The sequence below is a fragment of the Aricia agestis genome, chromosome Z (genome assembly GCF_905147365.1).
Source record: "Aricia agestis chromosome Z, ilAriAges1.1, whole genome shotgun sequence".
NCBI classification, from domain to species: Eukaryota; Metazoa; Arthropoda; class Insecta; order Lepidoptera; family Lycaenidae; genus Aricia; species Aricia agestis.
In genome coordinates, this window is record NC_056428.1 from 2,979,918 (window position 1) to 2,993,376 (window position 13,459).

At 37.2% G+C, this 13,459-nt stretch overlaps 1 protein-coding gene across 1 annotated transcript in view; it reads left to right on the forward strand.

Annotated features, from left to right (window-relative positions):
- Positions 1–13,459, forward strand: part of LOC121739379 (mitochondrial cardiolipin hydrolase-like) — a 167,211-nt gene that overhangs the window by 73,548 nt on the left and 80,204 nt on the right. The window contains exon 5 of the mRNA XM_042131817.1: positions 5,969–6,004. The gene's annotated coding sequence lies outside the window, so the exon portion shown is untranslated. The remainder of the gene's footprint in view (positions 1–5,968; positions 6,005–13,459) is intronic.

A 13,459-nucleotide genomic window follows, 5' to 3' on the forward strand; every position in this document is an offset into this window, starting at 1 on the left:
GAGCGGGAAAACAATGCTCAATTTTGGCTCAGCTCTCTGCTTCACATCTTCTAGGATATTTTGCCTGCGACTCCGTCGCCGTGTCGCTACGGTCTTCTAAGGAAACCGTATATTTTCCTGCGATTCAAAGTTACCCAAGTCGTCCCCCATGGCCAAATGTCAACTCCAGTCTCCATTCATTATTCTCAGCCTTACAATATAAAAAAGAGTCGGAGTACATAAAAATAAAGTGCTCCTTTAACGTCAGTACGGTTAATTTGCATACTGCGAGGTGTATAGTTACCTTCTGCGTCAGTGCAGACTGTGACAAAGCCAAAGCAAACATTACCATGTGTAAATGACCGAAAGGGAATTGGCATATACGTCGGTCAAATGTTTCTACCTACCTCACAGACGGAATTAAAAATGTAATTATACGTTCTATTCATAGAACGTATAATTACATTTTTAATTGAATTGAATTAAATTGTTCACAATAAGGTGAGTTTTTTTATGTGTGAGTCACACTAAGCTACTGCACTCAGTTAACCAATAAATGTACAAAACGGAGAAGTGGCGTAGTTTCGTTCATGTGTGTAATAGAAAACACCGTTTAAATCGTGTTTTTATATGTTCTGAAAACAACAGTTCATTAGTACATGAAACACACTGTGACAGCTATACAGACTATACTGACAACATTAGGCGTAGTTTGGTTACATGTGTGTACGTAATACTGTGTGAGCACACTGCCAGCTTCTGGCTCCCATGTTTTAAATTTCAGTTTTCCTGTTTCAAAAAAGGAACTTTATCATTCCAAAATGAATTCTCAACAGCTCTATCATGTTATATTCAAAAGCGAGTGCTGCGTCCTTAAAATGTCGGTCTGCGGCATTCGACTTCGCACCGCAAGCCGCCCGCAATGCAGGTCTGCAGGCGATCGTTGTTTATTGACGTCGACGTATCATACAGGGACGTCGCACTTATAGAGACGTTATAGAAATTGTATTATTTGTATGAAAATTTTGGGAGCGTTCAAAATAATATTTATGCACACTCCTCTATCAACAAAACACGTTAGAAATGTCGACTGTCATTGCATATCATTAAATAATATGTAACACGGTCCTCAGGCAGTCTACTAAATGCAATTTACAAGTTGATAGGTACAGAGGATTATTACATACTTTAAAAACTTCCAGAACCATCTTTAGCTTTTGTTGTAAGTTTGAGCAATAGGTATTGTGCAACACTTTTTGGTTTGTTTTTCGCTCGCGTATTAATATTTATATTATATTAATGATTGCTTTCTGAAACTTCAGAACACATATCCAACTTTTTGAGCTAAGATTGTAGCTACTAAGCTATACAGCTTTAAATCTACAAAACGCAAAGGCACACTTACTTTTAATTACACTACTCAACACTAAAAAAAAATCTGATTTGGTACATATAATTTCATATCGAGGTTGACTACTAATAAATATATGTAGGCATTTTATTTTGATATCACATCTAGAAACTGAGAAATATGAATTCAAACTTTCTGTAATATAGACGTAACTTTGATGCTTATGTAGCTGGTATTTCGAAAATAAGATTATTTTACAAACAAAACTTACTTTATACTTTAGTTTATTTGATGAACTTTTATTTGATAGGCGTGAATGTTAGCAGTCCTAACTTATTTTGTTACATTTTTGGCGAACTTACGCCAAAATCTGGCCATCACGAAAGTCACTCGTACCGAGACATAAGATTGATAAATTTGGTTAATTGGTTGAGTCCGATTAAATTATTTTGCTGCCGTAACACATAAAATTAGGCTTTATGAATATTTTCGTAAAACACTTGAACAAAGATAGTCCTGCATTACAATTTCTCTTGCAAGTTTCCAAAGTTTTGTTAGGCCATTTTCTCTATGGTAAGGTGAAAATTGAAGTCAAAATCGAATCTTATTCGTAGGTAGGGCGTAAGAAAGCTGATCGAAGATACATCTTTTACATCAACTTACTCTTAATCATACTAAAAAACAAGCAGGGGAAGCTTTTATTGATGTGACAAAGAATTTTCTCGGTGACAACAAATCCGCTGACTTTCGCCAAAAATACAACTGATGTTGGACTGTGTCCTTAAAAAGGAATGTTATATCATATATTATGTCATTTACTTACTTCGCATTTAGACTTTTTACCCGAAAATATGGGATCAGTTAGCCATGAACATGGGAACCGCTTTCATGAAGATACGGCTGAATTTTTTTCCAAGATGGGGGCCTGTTATGCTAGCAGATTACTGTTGGAGCCTTATTAGTGAATCTCCAGGATCTTAATACAAGCGTAAAGCCAGCTGCACCAAGAAATCTTCCCCTTTTTAATCAAAACATCAAAAAAACCTAACGGATGAGCTTGATTTTACTAGAAAATCATATGTTTGAATAATTTCCTTTATCTCGGAAATGAGATGTGATCCAAAAATTTTATTTACATATTTATATTATACCAATAACAAGGAATTATAATTACATAGTAAGAACTCAGAAAAAAAAAAGTTTGTTGAGTAGTGTTACCTGTTTCGAAATCCCGAGTTTTCAAAAAGATAAAATTGATCGAAATCAAAGTGTCCTAAAAAATTTTTAAAATGAAGTGCTACATCCAGAGACATTGGATGTCGAGGATATCCCCATTATCGGCGTTATATCACTTGGAGGTATATTTTGGAGCGATTTGGCGGACTTTTAACCCTTTTTGTACGTTCCACCCCTGTGCCAATTATCGGCACGAATCGCGTCGGGTCGGCGAACTCGGCGTCTGATAATATTTTAGGGTTTCGTATGATAGAGGTTATAGTCCTGATTATTTTTCAAGCTTTCACAGTCACATAAAAAGTACAACTCAGAGCTTTGGAAGTTTTGCTTACATTATATTACTGGGTGCATTTTTTTCCGAATATTATTTATTTTTTAGGCAATTTTGAAACAGACGATCAAAGTACAGAATTTGCAAGTAATTTATCTACTGAACCATAGAAACTATGGATTGACTCAAACTTTTGCCTAAAAGTTGAAGTTAAATAAGTGGCTACTTTATTATTAGCTAAGTAGGGAAATTAGCATGAGAATTATTTTAAGTTAGTTTTGAATTTTCATTTGTTTCTTGCTAATTTGTTTGTTGCAATTTTGTCACGAACCATTTTCGTTATAGTGCAATAATTTTTATTCTTATTTAAAGTGGACAGTGGTATACTTTTTTGAGCTCCGACTAAAATTATTTCTAAAACTAGTACCTACTTACTTTAAGTAAGGTAAGTATGCTAAGGGCCTGTTTCACTACTTCCTAGTGCCGGATAGTCTATCCACAACTTAACTTAACTCGACAGACAGAGTGGTAGATAGCCTATCCGGCACTTTATTAGGAAGTGGTGAAACAGGCCCTAAGTATTACAAATACGAATGTGTGTCTGTCTGTTTAATCTGTTACCTCTTCGAGCGTAAACTTCTCCAATTTGGTATGGATACTTTGACTCCGGGAATGGAACATAGGGTAGTTTACACTTTATATTGCGCCTAAAAATACTTTACTCGGCAATATCAACTACCTACATATAAACATGTTTTGATGTTTTTTATATTATATTTATTATTAAGGATAAGGAATATATCGAATTCCTTGCTCAGTCATTAGTCATGGTCGAATCCGGCCATTTTTGGGCTTATCAGTCCAAACACCAAATATTTGTCTAATTGTGAATGTGATTAACATTTTGGGTTTTATTTTGTTATTTCCCATGCTGGGTTTGTGAACGGAAGACATCGTTAAATGTGTATCATTCTTTTCATATTATCTAAAGACGTAACTTTTGTATAAGGCTTTGCGCATTTCCTAAATGTTGTTCCCGTGGTAGCTTAGCACGTTAGTTCTTTGACTTTTTGGTTATGACAGCACATTAACAATGGCTGTTACTCCTTCCAAAAATGTTGGATAACTTTCTTACTCTCCGTACCTCATACCTTTAAAAAGGTTGTTGGATTTTTTTGACCCAAGTCAAATCAACCCAACGAAGCTTCAACGCCAAACCTTGGAAACTTAGGGGGCTAGTAGAAGTTATTTAAGATCCGTTTCAGTGGTTGGAACCGGTCACCGGTGTTCATAAAGTTAATATACCTAGCGGAATAGAGAAACAAAGACCTGAGCAAGAGAGATGTCACTATCAGTAACACTGCGTGGTAAAAAGAGACGTGTGATACATGACAGCTGCACTCTTTTTTTGACGTCCAGTCGGCACGTGCCGCACGTTGACAATTTAATCTCATAGAATTTATGTTCAATCATGCTTGTGTAAGTGTATACGTACACATATTTTTCACACAGATGAAAACCAATTTTGGTTACGTTTGACAGCTCGAGATTGTTGTTCTATTCCGCTAGGTATATTAACTTTATGCCGATGTTACAGATGTGACACACGTATCGACAGATCTACTGCGCACATAGATTCCATTCAGCGGGTCATTGTCAGCGGGTTCCCGATCCATCCATCACGATTCAATCGGCCGTCGGGTTTTTGTATCGGTCGTTGAACCAAGATGACGGCGGGCTCGCCGGTGGCCGTTTTTTGTGCGTTTTTATGCAAAGGAGTTCGTTGGTTTTGATGTGTCGGTGGGAATGTATTATCGATACTAATTAATTTCGAACTAAATGTTGCCAAAAAAACGAATTTGCTCGAGAATCGTACAATTTTCTAGGATTAAAAGTATTCTATGATCTTTCTTGTGATCCAAAGTGTACCGAATTTCATTAAAATTCACGCCAGATAATTAAGGGGGCGACTAACCTTAAAGTGCCGATTTTATAATTCATTTTTATACTTGAAAATAAGCCCCGAATTGTTTCATTTTCTAAAATTAGATATAATTCCGAGAATTCGATCTGAGCAAAAACACGATATCTTAAAATTTTCTCGATAGAAAAAAATCACAAAGATGCATCTAATTTTCACGAATTTTTCATTTATTGCCATAACCGTGTATTGAACTAAGTTAATATTTTAACACATTGTATAAAATTCTATCATTGAGAGATCGACCTAGCGGATTTTTAAAATGTTGTATATTTATCGAGTTATTGAGAAAAAACTAATTTGGCGATGAATCCGCGTCGTCCTTTTTCACCTGGCAAATGAAAGACGGGCGTGAGTGTGAAGAGAGAAGAACGATGTTTGATTTTTGGGGTTAGTCGCCCTCTTAAGATAAACCCTTTCGCATTTATAACCTTGCTTTGGATTGAATCTATGAATGAAATGAAAAATTTAGGAATCCATAATTAGGTTCGATTGTAATTTGATATGCTGACAAGTTTTTTTAAATAACATGCTTATTTTTTAATACTGACCTGTTTAGAATGTACAAAAAAAATGTACAAAGAAAGAAATTTTTATTTTTATTTATTTATGTTATTACTAGACGTTTCATGCGGCTTCGCCCGCGTAAATTAGGAATTTCGCAGACAAATTAGTCCACAAAAATAGCCCACGTAAAGAATTACGTGGTCTACTTTTTATCTGTGCCAAATATGTAACATAAAAATTGCTCCAGTAGTTCGTGAGATAAGCTCTTTTAAATAATTTTTCCTCCTTTTTCCACATTTTCCTCTGTTTCTTCGCTCCTATTAGTCTTAGCGTGACAAAATATAGCCTATAAATATAGCCTTCCTCGATAAATGAGGTATCTAACACTGAAAGAATTTTTCTAATCGGACCAGTAGTTCCTGAGATTAGCGCGTTAAAACAAACAAACTCTTCCGCTTTATAATATTAGTATAGATTTATCATAATACGCATGAAGTTTAGTAACAATATCTTAAATAACCAATTTTTTTATGTTATTATCTTCAAGTGCAACAATATTGGCCCCAAATCTCGATTGACGACGACCTCCATATTATCACGTGACCCTTCAACTCCTTACTCAGTGATTTTCCGTCTGTTTCAGGTTCGCCGGGTTCAGTAGCCGATAACCGTTGATAACGTGAGTATGTGACATTTTTGATGCTACAGACCATTCACAGTTATATTACCTCTTAAGAAACCTTTATGTCGACGATATAAGATGCATTTTCGTACAGACTTTGAATGGTATGTTGCTACGCATGTACATTTTTTCGCTGCCATACGGTAATCGTTGGCGTAAGTACAGGATGTTGCAAGCGTTGAATGTCTTGTCTTCAACGCTTGTGTCCCACTGGGGCCGATGTTAAACGTTACTCGTTAAAATAAAACTACTGAGAATGTCTAGACTCTAGGAACACCATTAGAGCGCTTACAAACGAACACGTGTCGGCGGCACGCGTCGGCGGCAGTTGACGGCAGACGACGGCACGTGTCGGCGGCAGTCGACGGCAGTCGGCAGCACGTGTCGGCGGCAGTCGGCGGCAGTCGACGGCAGCCGTCGACCTTGCAGTTGTGACGTAGCACGTAAAGGTAAAGGTCTACAGGTCGGTATCGTACGCAACGGACGTCTCCATCAAACGGATATTTTTTTTACAGTACGTCCACTGTATCGGCAGCGTACGGATTACCGACTAGACAGTATGTTTATCTTCAAAGTAGTCCAAACAAAGTTTCTAAGTCAAAATTTCTGCTTTCGACTATTCCATTCACACCCCCTTTTGAGCATTTATTTACTAGGCTATTCAATAATCCGTACGCTGCCGATTCAGCGGAAGTACTGTGAAAAAATTATACGTTTGATGCGAGACGTCCGTTGCGTATGATACCGACCTGTGGCCGCTTACCTTTAGGCGGTACGTCACAACTGGGGGCCACCACCTCTATTAACGACACCGTTTGTCAGATAAGCAATAATTACTTTAACGTCAAAAAAGTTGATATTTCACAGCGGATTTAACAATATTTTGCATTTTTTACTGTTTCTTAGTAAAATTATATTTGAAAAGTGAGTACGGTAATGTTATTATAATCTTACAACAAAGCAAATGATCGTTTTAGGAAAGGTCGTGGTAGGTCCCCTGCTAGCGTCATAAATTGTCAACGGCTGCCGTCGACTGCCGTCAACTGCCGTCAACTGCCGTCAACTGCCGTCAACTGCCGCCGACACGTGCCGTCAACTGCCGTCGACTGCCGCCGACACGTGCCGCCGACACGTGCCGCCGACACGTGCCGTTCGTCTGTAAGAGCGCTTAGCCATTAAAGCCTGTGTAGTAACACAGGCTTTAATGGCTAATGAAGACCACTCGCTATTGAGCACTCGTTACTAATAGTATTGCCTAGTGTGATAAGAAGACATCTGCTCTCAATCTTATACGCTTACAAGATAAATTATTATGTATTTTTTTTAATGCAAAGAAGGTGAGAAATGTTTATTTATTTATACAATATTATGTACATTTTTTTAAACAAGCTTAAAGTAGATAGATAATATATTAATAAAGTACATAGAATACACTCTAGAAGAGATCTCTACCAGCAGACCTACAACAAAACATCGAGAAATGTAGAAACTCTACAGATATCACACAATAATGTTCGAAGCGACCTATCTGTACTCGGCAAATCATTGAAATCTGCAAGAATGTTAGTTGCTACGCGAATTCGTAGCCTATCTGATAACTCTTGCATATTTTATCAGTAAATTGTTTTGGATACTTATTGGTGTTACGACCTCTTATCGGTCTCTTACAGTTTAGGTTATTTTATTACAATGTTACTTAGAATAGAATTAACTATACAATGCAATGGTTAATGAAAATTAACCATACTAAGTTGTTGGACTTATCTTAAACTAGATGAAGCCCGCAACTCTGTTGCGCCAAAAACTCGTTTATCGCGCGGGAACCGTACATTTTCCGGGATAAAAGGTATCCTATGTCCTTTCCCGGGACTCAAAGTATCCCCATTCCAAATTTCAGCAAAATCGGACAGCGGTTTGAGCGTGAAGAGGTAACAAGACAGACAGACGGACACGGACACACTTTCGCATTTATAATATTTGTATGGATTCTTATGTATACAAGTGCAAGGTAGGAATAGTTATTAAATACATACTAATATTATAAATGCGCAAGTGTGTCCGTCTGTCCGACATCTGTCTGTCTGTTACCTCTTCACGCCCAAAAGGCTGAACCAATTTTGCTGGGAATTAAGATACTGTGAGTCCCGGGAAAGGACACACGATGGTTTTTATCCCTGAATAATGAGCGGAAGTCATCTAGTAATATAATTTTACATCTTTGTCAAGTTTAATTTTTAATACGTATATGTATTTATTATGTATATGTATTTCGGGAAATAATATTACCCCCCGCAAATAACAAGTAATTTTTTCGCCGTTACTTTTAAATAACTAAGTAAACTTAACGTTACGTATAACCATGTATAACACATTATAATAAAATATGGCATAATGAGTAAAATATAATATTATAGTCAATATAATTAACGGACCAATTACTATTAAAGTTAAACTGTTGTAACCTTGCACATTAGATAAGTAGTAGATTAACGTAACGAGACCTTCAATAATAATATTATACCATAATATTATATCAACGAGTAATAACTGCTATGGAAGAGTAAGTCAGTAAAAAAATGGTGCCATGAAATGCAGACCTTTGTTTTTTTTATTACAAGTGCCCTGGGTTGGGGATGTGCCTCAGTTAAGTTGAAGCACCCCGGGGATATGTGGGACTGGCCGACCAGAAGTGCCATTTTTTTCCCAACCAAATGGCACCTCACCACTGCATTCCTTGTCGAGGATCAAATGGTTATCACGAGAGCGCCAGCCGACCCACTAAAACCACCTGCGGGTTTGCCATCACTTATCAGCCGTTGAACGGAGAGTTTTCAGGATCTGTCTAACACAGGCCCACCCTCCGCGACCGGCCTGTTTAGCTCATAGTATAAGCGACCGGAATTCCACAAAAACTACATTTGCGTTTCGTGGAGCTTTTTTAACTTTGGACTTTCAGCTTGTTGTCAATCTCGGGTCGGTCGTATCGTTGCCCAAACGGCGTATTTATGTCCATAACTGGACTCATATTTGGGCAGTCAAATGTATATGAGTTACCGTTCTATTACATTATATTTCAATGCCCATAAAATCTTAATCTATATTATAACTAATATTCGTGTTTTAATGAGGGAAGGGAAATAACACGAAAACTATTTTATCGGGGTTTGAACTAATTAGGCGTGTTATTGTTGGATATAGAGTATTCGAATAAGTAACATATTTAATTTTAATACTTAATCTGTTCAAGTGATAGGGAAAGAAATGTACAATATAAGGTATAGTATACTAATTATTATTTTGCGTATAGCATGATAAACGTAACACTAACATAACAAATGTTATTATTTTATAATATACATAATTCGCTCTCTTCTTGAAGGTTTGCTTGTTCATTCGATCACACGCCCAGGGCTCAGGAATAAACAGATTTTAATGCTTCTAACACAAAGGACATTGATAATGAACATTTTATCAACCATACATTTTTACAATATTTATCACACCTAATTTACTAGTGTAACGACTTACCGAAAGGGTTACTTACCCCTGCGAGAAGTAACAAATAATTTTGTTAATTTTTAATATCAAACGGGGTTCAAGACTCGACCATAAAAGTTAAGTACGTCGTAAACTTGATTATACTTTATAGTGCATTTAATATTAATATTAGTATTGTACGCGGTAAGTGCTTTTTGGTAAGTACTTCTTTTTAAAATTTAAGGCTTCTTAACTTAAATTTAGAGTAAAAAAAAAATTAATTAAGTTGAGCTGATTATGATGTGACATTTGTGTTGAAACAAAAATGTGGGTAGTTGTAGATTTTTTTTTGTAAGGCAGCCATTTTGTAAATCACATGAGAAGACAGGCCACACAGACGCGTTATTATAGGTCGATAATAAAATAATGATTTATTTGGTCTGAGATAGCATTTGTTATTGCGATATCTGTTTTCAGTACATTTTGTATTAGGATGGCCATATAGTTACACACTGCTGCGATAATAACGGCGAAATGGAAGTAGGACGTTGCGTTTCTCCGTCCTGCGATATTCCGATATGAGTTCTAGAATGTTTTGTATCCAGGACGCAAACGATCGTACACACACTTTGGGAGAGCCATGCTTCGGCACGAATGGGCTGGCTCGACCGGAGAAATACCACGTTCTCGCAGAAAACCGGCGTGAAACAGCGCTTGCGCTGTGTTTCGCCGAGTGAGTGAGTTTACCGGAAGCCCAATCCCCTACCATATTCCATTCCCATCCCTACCCTCCCCTATTACCCTATTCCCACTTATAAGGCCGGCAACGCACCTGCAGCTCTTCTGATGCTGCGAGTGTCCATGGGCGACGGAAGTTGCTTTCCATCAGGTGACCCGTTTGCTCGTTTTCCCCCTTATCTCATAAAAAAAAAAAAAAAAAAAAACACACCTGCGACAATAACGTTAAAGAACTTGTAGGACGTTTGGTTTTATCGACAGTTTGAGACTGGTTACATGACTGTATCATGTATTCAGAGTGTCCTAAAAACTCTTCTATAATATGGATATGAATGCGCGACGACTTGTTGGAGTCTTCCTTGCATGTGCGTGCGCTGCGTTGACTTTTTTGCATGTAACCTGAGAGAGATGCAATGGTAAAATATCGGACGATAAAAACGCAGCTGTGTGCAAGTAGGGTTGCCATCCGTCCGGATTTCCCCGGATTTGTCCTAATTTGAAGAGCATCCGGGGTGCGTCCGGTCGGGTTTTTGAAAAGTCACTTTTAATGAGAGAAATTTAATTTTTAAGTCATGCAGCAATAAAGAAAGATAAAAACTCGCTAAGCATACGTGGGTTTCTAGCACGGACTTGAGTTAGTCAGATTTTTACAAATTCTTGTTGGAAAAGCAAAAATTGGCAAGACATTATCGTAAATACTGTGTCGTCCGGGGTGTCCGGGGAAATAACCACATTTCGGCCAAACGTCCGGGAATTTTGTCGTGCCTGACCGGCGAAGGGAATTTGGGTGATGGCAACCCTATGTGCAAGGAATCGGGACGCATTATCGCAATACCGCATGCGATATTATCGACCTATAATAACGGCGTGTTGGCCTAAATACTTGCTCCCATCTTCCATTCTTATTTAAAATTTATAGATTACGTCTAGTTACGATTTTTTTGTGCATCACGTAACTTATGGATCCCTAATTGTTAATATTAATAAGTGACTGGTTTTTAAACAAACTTATAGTCTATAGAATGTCGACGTGCCCTACCACCTATGTAGAAAACAAAAATTGGACATAATCCGGACAATGCCACTGGATTTATGCGAAAATGATCCTAAAACACACGGAAGAAAGGTCACATCAAACGTAAAAGAACACTGAACGGTGTATAATGAAACAACATGTTTGGCGTTCGAATTTTGAAATAATGAGGACCCGAATTACAATAAATTACTGGTTTCAGTTATTTGGATCGCCCCAATGTTTGTTAAACACTGCGAATTAGACTTTATTACTATCGATACAAAGTCCGCAATTAATTCAAGTGGGCATACGAATATTTTAGGTTGGATTTTGAACTCTATTAGGTTAAACATAAGGTGCTTATTCGTATTATCTACAGAATCAATTATAAGGACACGTGCTATAAACCCTATAATAATGGTAACTTGACATTTTATTAACTGGACCGATAGGTGTTAGATTATTATAAAGGTACATTCGGTTTATTTCCGGCTTACAAAAGTTACAGTTACGACAGGTAGGCCTTTGTGGACAAATAGTTTTAAAGGGTGTTTAGGCTTTCTTTCTTACGATATTAATGACTAAATGCATTTTCAGTATTTCTTAAAAAAATTTAAAAAATCTGTTTAAAAGCATATTAAGAATTTGTTTCAAATTAAGCATTCTTAAAAGTTCGTGGCAAGTAACAGATTACAGAGCCTGTTTGACATGAAAATTGACACGAAATAATCTTATAAGTACAAGTATTTAAAACAATGTAAAAATGACAATTTTCAAATCATAGTCATATACTTAAAACAACTTTTAAAGATTTAAAACGTTGTCAAATCTGAATTTAATTTAAGAACAAAATCTATTTAACACGTTCCAAATTTAAATAGGTGCAAACGTCATAACCTCGGCGCCATCTTGTATCTGTCAAAATCCAACGAGATCTTTAAATCGTCATTTAATGTAAATTTTATTTTGTTTTTGTCTTCGCGGAGAGCACAAAGACACCTGCCCTGGTCCTTGGCCCTATAATTTACTGTCTAATAGACCCCTGCGAGGGACAACGGGGTAAAAAAATACCCCAAGATGGCAGCGGGGTATTAAAAACACATTGCGGGTACATTAACAAATATTTAAGACCTCATTAAGGGAATCAAGACGCCACCTGTCGGGTAATTAAGATACTAGACGGTTTTGGGAAGCCAAGTTTTTAACTTGGCAGTAGCTTGTACTATCTATTCTGTGGACTGTGGCAGTAGATTAGATAATTTTGTGCAATTAGTTATGTAAGGTTTGCATACTTTCTTTTTCTGAAAAGGGGATCTTCTTCAGGTCCTTTCCAAGATGTTACTATTGAGGTCCAGCGCTGGTCATTTAATGTCGCAACATGTCCTGCCCATTTCCACTTTAGTTGTTTGGCGAAGCGGAGAGCATCTATAATCTTGGTTCGGTCTCTTAGTAATATGCCTTATTTTTTGTAGTTTTCTGATGTTCGTCACATTTGACGTACGTATGTCGTATGTACACGTACGTCATGAGTCTTGACTTACAATTTGACTGATTTACTCTTCCGTAGAACACATATTATTATATCCGTCGCCCGTCACCGTAGGTAAGCATTTTTCAAAAATTCTGCATCTACGTGAAAACGTCATGAGTCATGACTCATGCCATAACTTACGTCACGATGACGTACAATGACGCCGCAGGTAACGGTGCACCCGACTGCGCTGACATAAACCCCTGATATATCACTTCCAAGTAGTGACACAAATGACACAAAAAATAATCGAAATAGTAATAGGCACTGGACCGATGACAGGGTTGTAAATCTATAGAATACTGGCTGTCCCGGCAAACGTTGTTTTGCCATATAAAGTTTTTCGCCCTGGATATTATTTTATTAAAGTGACTAAATAAGTATGGAACCATGGCAACATCCATCGCTATCCCGTCGCACAAACAATGGTCGCCGTCAGTCTCGAGTTGTAATAATTTCGGTATTATTTATTCATCAATTATTAACGCACTTATCAATATAAAAAGTAGAAGTAGCCAGTAGCCAATTCTCAGACCTACTGAATGTGCATATAAAATTTGGTAAAAATCAGTGAAGCCGTTTCGGAGGAGTACGGTAACTAACATTGTGACACGAGAATTTTATACATAAGAAGATAAAGATAATATTATACTAGATGACACCCGCGGCTACCCGTTGCGTCAAAATTCGT